The sequence below is a fragment of the Rhinolophus sinicus genome, linkage group LG01, assembly GCF_036562045.2.
Source record: "Rhinolophus sinicus isolate RSC01 linkage group LG01, ASM3656204v1, whole genome shotgun sequence".
Classification (NCBI taxonomy): Eukaryota; Metazoa; Chordata; class Mammalia; order Chiroptera; family Rhinolophidae; genus Rhinolophus; species Rhinolophus sinicus.
The window spans coordinates 34,350,361-34,357,144 of record NC_133751.1 but is presented as its reverse complement, the minus strand read 5'-3'; the positions used below and the strand labels follow the sequence as shown (position 1 = coordinate 34,357,144).

At 36.3% G+C, this 6,784-nt stretch overlaps 1 pseudogene; it reads left to right on the top strand.

The window, feature by feature from the left end:
* The first annotated feature begins 5,827 nt into the window (after positions 1–5,827).
* Positions 5,828–6,462, top strand: LOC141571028 (large ribosomal subunit protein eL15-like; annotated as a pseudogene).
* The last annotated feature ends 322 nt before the right edge of the window (positions 6,463–6,784 follow it).

Below are 6,784 nucleotides of genomic sequence, written 5' to 3'. Positions count from 1 at the left end.
TGTCAGTTCTTTGTAAATGTGTGTGTGTGTGTGTGTGTGTGTGTGTGTGTCTTTGAAAACAGTTAAAAGTATTCTCTTCCTTTTCCTCGTGATATTTAGTTATTAATACTAATACTAAAGGTAATAATAATGAACTATTATGTTAATGATAGTATGACTTATTAGTGATTACTTAGTAATTTTTTTAAGTAAGGTGATAGTCACAATAATAATGGTAATTCTTATGGGTTTGTGATATAAAATCCATTTTAGACCAAGTCAGTGGCTAAATGAGAAAAGAATCATCTGTGACTGGTACTCATTTTTGAAGAAAAGGGAGAAGGAATAAATTTTTCAGAGAATGAATTTTTCAGTGAACATTTTCTGAAATCAACATAAATATACTGATGGAAGAATTTCAGCTGAATTACTTCTCCACAAACATTAAAAATGAGAAAAGAGAGGGAAAGGAGGAAGGGAGAGTGTTCAGAAAGCAAAAAGAGGAATAGACATTGCTCTCATAATAGCTAGAAACAAATAGATCACCATAAGGTCAAAGCCAAAATGTTGATAACCGGATAAATTCTGATGATATGGAATTGGAATATATCAACATAGATATATAGAGCCTGGCAAAACTAGAAGTGTTCTTATAACACACAGGTCTTGAATTTTGTGCAAAAGACAATGACCTCTATTTGAGGCTCTCTGTTAGACTATCATTTACAAACTGTGTTTCAAAATCTGGCACTTGTAAGAGTCATCTGGAGAAACATTTCTAGAAGTGCGTATGCTATTCCACTCTCGCTCCCCATGCCAACCCCACCCAAAAATAGAGAAATAGATTTAGTACCTCTGGGGAAGAACTCTACTACCTGAGTTTTAAATACTATATACTCAGATCATTCTGTTGGGGAAGGTTCATGCACTATGTTTGAGAAATGCTAATTTTCATTTTATTGTAGTCAGGAATAGAGATGTATTTAAAATTTTTAAATTGTATTAAAAAAAAGCACAGTTGCTATATTGTATGGAAATTGATTTGCAATACTATTTCAGATGGTTTTTGAGGCATTTTAATACAGTGTTTCCAGGAGCAGGGATTAGAACTGGAGGGACCTATATGTGGACCTTGTTTCTAGAATGTTCTGGCTCCGTGATTCTGAGTGTATCACTTACACTCCTTCAGCTTAGTTATAGTTCATAAAATGGGAAGACTAATGCTCAATGCACAATATTGTTACGAGAATTGAAGGAGAAAATAAATTGAAAGCATTAAACACAGTCCTTGGCACATTTTTAGTATATTTTCTTCCGTATACCTACCCTAATTATTCTATTTGACATTATCTCTAACTTGTAAATCACTTCAAATATTTTAATAGGGGTTATAAATTACTGGAAGTATGTAAGAGAGTTATACAATATTTTTTCTTGATATTTATTAAATGAGAACACAGGCACATTCAGTTTTAAAGTTAACACAATTTATGATGTTGTTGAAATTATTTAAAATATAAGAATGTAGAAAATGACTTATGCTGTCTATGATAAAGCCACAGAATCATATGTTATAAAATTAGCAAAATTAAAATACCTATAAAATAACTGGATTTTGAAAATATTCTTTGCAACATAAGGGTTTTGAAACAGTTGGATTTTCCTGGAAGAAAACAAAATGAAATGTAAAGCATGGTCCTAGTGGAAATAGACCATTAAAGTGAAAAAACAAAATTACTGTGTATGGACAGAGAAAAACATGGTCATAAAGTGGTATTATATTTGGAGAAATTGTGCTCCAATGTCAGTATAATTATCAACTTTTAAAAAAAGGGAACATACAGATAAAATGTTGCTACATTTGGACATCATTGACACTTCAACCCACATGGACAGGACTCCACCAAGAAATTAATGTCTATTGGAATAGATTCCAAACATTTTGTCATATAAGCTGATTGCTCTAAACTAACATTAAGAGTTTTGTTAATCTGGCATTAAGTGTGTCGTCTCCTCAGAATCCTGACACCTCTTTTACTCATTATTAGATGAATGTATCCATGGGCATTAGAGCACTAACAGAAACTCAGGAGTATTATTTCACAGAATGACAGAATGGAAAATTTTACTGGGGGAAATCTTAAAATCCTGTTATTGCTTTTAGCACAAATTTAACAATAGTTTGCTTTTAATATCTAAGCAAAGTTTGGCTTCAACCTCTTGTCTTTTCAATAAGGATATTCTGAAGAAGAGGGAGATTGTCTTCCTCTCATCTGGTCAACTTGAAGATACGAAGATGGCACCCTTCTCCACTAAGGGCCATCATTAGCCCATAGGGTGACTTTATGGGGATGAGAGAGAGAAGACCCTTCTTCCAAGTAGATAGTGCCTTGTATGCCAACACTCAAGGTTTAGAGAGTGTGGTACAAGCTAGAATATATTCTCATCTTTTCCCCTTGGTAGGATCCCCTTGCATGGAGGAGAGTTTGAATCTGCCCAGCCTAGGGACCCCTGTGGAGAGAGACATTCACCTGATTCGCCTGCTATAGAGTACCTGAATAGATCTGGGTGCTGGTATTTCCTCAGGGTTTAGGGTAACCTCAGGGTAACTCAGGGCAAAGCAAGGGCACTGTTGGGCCTGACTTTTCACAAGCTTCCCATTGCACAGCCACCAGTGCCCACAGCTGCCTTGGCAGTGTATCTGGCACATTTCTGTGTTGGGAGATCAAAGCTATGGAATCTTGACAGTGGAAGGGCCATTTTTTAAGGATAAACATGTCCAAATCTCATTAATATAGGCAGCTTTTAGTCAGGCAAAAGAGCATAGGTTTCTGACTAGAAATTTGAGGTTCCATTCCCTCTCATCTATAACCTTTACTACTTGAGGTCACTTAACTATTTTTGTGTTTGTCTATGTTTAGTGTTAGTTTGCTGGTTCATGCTGACAATTTGGACAAAAATACTAGGTTATGAGTGATATCAATAGATTTTAGATAAATGTTTCAATATTAAGATTGAACTACCTAAGAGTTGATCATCTGTTCTGGCCAAAGACCAAAAGGGCTGGCTTGTGTAATAAAAAGTTGACTAAGTAAATCTGGGATATTTGAAACATGCATATTCCAAAGAAAGGGCAAGCCCTGGTCAGCTTCTGGGAGATAATCTCTAAACCTTTGTAATATGCTGCTTGAAAGGAGCATATTGGTAATTTGGGGTTTCTTGGGCCACTTCAGATAGTTTATGATAACAATGTGATTTATGAAGGGGGCCTGAGGCCAAGCTATGTCAGTTTGGTCTCTGGAGGAGCTGGAGACAGAATGAAGTCAGAAAGGTGAATACTCCATGCCTACATGGCCACTCTCTAATAAAAATGGTGGAGTTCAAGGCTCAGATGAACTTCCCTGTCTGGTAATACTTTGTGGGTGTTGTTACACATCGTTGGTAAGAGAATGAAGTGCTGTCCCTACAATTCCAATAGGAGAGGACAACTGGAAACGTGTGCCTGCTCTCTCCTGGTCTTTGCCCTTTTACCTTTGCTGATTTTAACCTGTGTGCTTTTGCTGTGATAAACCATAATCATGCGTAGAACAGCTTTCCAGAGTTCTTTGTGGAAAGTCATTGAACCTAACTGAGGTGGATCTTAGGAACCCCAGACCCAGTAATAAGGAATTTTCCATCTAGCTTGTAGTTGAATAAAAACAAATTGAATAAATAAATTGCCATTTACTTGGTAAAAAACAGAAATAGTGATTGCAGTTAGTGCTATCAAGTACATAAACAAATATACAATCTGATTATTCTTGGTGGGAATATAATTTGTTTTCCTTTTTAAAATAGACTTTATTGTTTATTTATTTATTTGTCATATTTCAATATTTTATTTTTTAGAGCAGTTTTAGGTTTACAGAAATTTGAGTGGAAGGTACATAATTCCCATATACCCTCAGAAACCACACATGCGTAGCTTTCCATATTATCAACATTCCCCCACAAGAGTTCTACATTTGCTACAATTCATGAACCAACATTGACACATCATAATTACATATACACATCATAATAGTGTATAGTTTATATTATGATTCACTCTTGTACACTCTATAGTTTTGCACAAATGTATAACGACATGTATCTATCATTATAGCAGTACACAGAGTATTTTCATTGCCCTTAAAAATTCTCTGGGCTGTACCTCGTCAGCCTTCCCCTGTGCAAACCTCTGGCAATCACTAATCTTTTTACTGTTTCCATAGATTTGCCTTTTCCAGAATGTCATATAGTTGGAATCATATAATTGTTTGCCTTTTCAGATTGGCTTGTTTCACTTAGTAAGAAGCATTGAAATTCCACCATATCTTATCATGGGTTGATAACTCATTTCTTTTTAATGCTGAGACTTAGTTAGAGAATCTTACGTTACCCTTCTAGCTTTAATTTTCTGGGATTCTGTAATCCTCACTACTAGAAGAATACATGACTTTGCACTGCACCTAAGTATATGTACAACTAGCTGATCAAAGTTGTACTCCACATTGAAGAGAAGACCATTACTGTCCTCTAACAGAATTGGGTCTTACGTTACATGCAGACTAGTGCAGTTTCTCTGGAGGCTGAAGCTGTATAAACTGTTTGTAAGGTGTTAAACTAGGTGCTCTGTGCTGGCAACTCTTCTGCCATGTGAACCATATGACAGGTCTTCAAAGAGAGAATAATAAAGCAAGTGACTAGAAAATAGCAGAGGTGGAAGTTGGCAAAATGGTCTTGTCATTCAATTCCTTGTTTGAGTTCTTGCCAAGGCTTAGGTATACTTTTCTACTGGTGGTGTGCCTTTATAATTCATTACACTTTTTGCTTAGGCTGCTCCTATTTTGACATTTGTCACATGCATCCTAAAGAATCTTACCTAATATATATCTTCTCTTTCCTTTCCATTTCCACTTCCCTGTCTGGCCTGTAGGCAACTTTTCATATTGATTCAGGTCAAGAGAACAGAGTCATATGTTAATTTATGTCAAAATGCTGATGACAATGTAGCATACATTTCAGGAGTATCTGTCTTTTGTAAAAGAGATGATTTTTCTTTTATCAAAGGAATGCATTTCTGATGGTAAATTTTATGTACTGTGACACCTGGGGCAGGACCTTATGCTGGTGGGGAGAGAGGTTTAGGCTCTCATTGAAACTGTGTAAATGCATGATTTTGAGACCATATACAGGCTAAATTTGAAAAGTTGGTCAAATGAAACTTAAGGTTGCTCATTCTCCACGAGAGTTGTTGGGTGTGGTCTCTCTTACCATTGCTCCAATAATTGAAAGAAGTAGACATTCTAGATGTGAATGCTTTTGCATTGGGAAGAACAATGATCAAAATCTTACCAGCATTAAGAAGATAATAGCTGTATTTCATTAAACTAAGCTCATTAAAATGAAATTACACTGCTAGTCTTTAAGAGTTTCTATAATTATAATTACGTTCTCATTTAAAGCATAGAATCATAATTCACAAGGAGATGTTATTGTCTATCCAAGTATTCTAAAATGTAAACAAATTTCCACTAGAATGCCCACACAATAGAAAATAAATTGCCTTTATTATTTTGTGTGCTGATCAGTAGTTAATAAGATTTAATTAGAAAATTTAAAGCTGTTAACATAATATATGACACAAACACTCTAGATCAAATAAAAGAGTGCTTTTACACATTATAAATTATTTCAGGTCTATTGAATGTAATTTTAGGTGTGATTATATTATAAAATTGATGTCACTAGATGTGTATACGTGCACTCATTAAAAATATATATGGGTCTTCCTTTCCCTCTGGCCACAACCGTCAGGTAAGTGAAGATGTACTCCACGGCTCCTGGGTACATCCAGCAGCTATAGAGGAAGAAGCAGTCTGATGTAATGCGGTTCCTTCTCAGGGTACACTTCTGGCAATACCACCAGCTCTCTGTGCTCCACAGCCCCCTCCTTCACCCCCCACCTCGGCCCCCAGCCCAATAAAGCACACAGTCTGTGATCAAGGCCAAGCAAGTTTATGTCATGTACTGGATTCGTGTACGCTGTGGTGGCAGCAAATGCCCAGTTCCTAATGGTGCAACTTATGGCAAGCCTATCCCATCACAGTGTTAACCAGCTAAAGTTTGCTCGAAGCCTTCAGTCTGTTGACGAGGAGCGAGTTGGATGTCACTGTGGGGCTCTGAGAGTCCTGCATTTTTACTAGGTTGGTGAAGATTCCATGTACAAATTCTTTGAGGTTATACTCATTGATCCATTACATAAAGCTATCAAATGGAATCCTGATACCCAGTGGATTGCCAAACCAGTCCCCAAGCATAGGGAGATATGAGGGGCTGATATCTGCAGGTCATAAGAGCAATGGCCTTGGAAAGGGCCACAAGTTCCACCATACTATTGGTCATTCTCGCTATGCAGCTTGGAGAAGGCGCAATACTCTCCAGCTCCTTTGTTACCTCTAATATGAGTAATGTTGGTAAATTCTTACCTAATAAACAATTTAGGGCAGTCATATTTGCTTAAAAGTATTCTTTAATTTGTCTGTTAAAACTAGTTGTCTGCAGGTTGTTTTCATGAAAGCATTGTCAAATTATGAAAGTTAAAGTGCAATAATGTTTGAAGACTAAATGATGGTGTATCTTGTTTCTCATAAGATAAATACTTTGGTCTTTGCTTTATCTTATTAGGGAGTTGATATGTCAGTGTTTAAAATGCTGTGTGGTTATAAGAGGTGTAAAATAAATTCTGTGAAAGGAGTGCAGAACTAGCCATGCAGATTTGTTG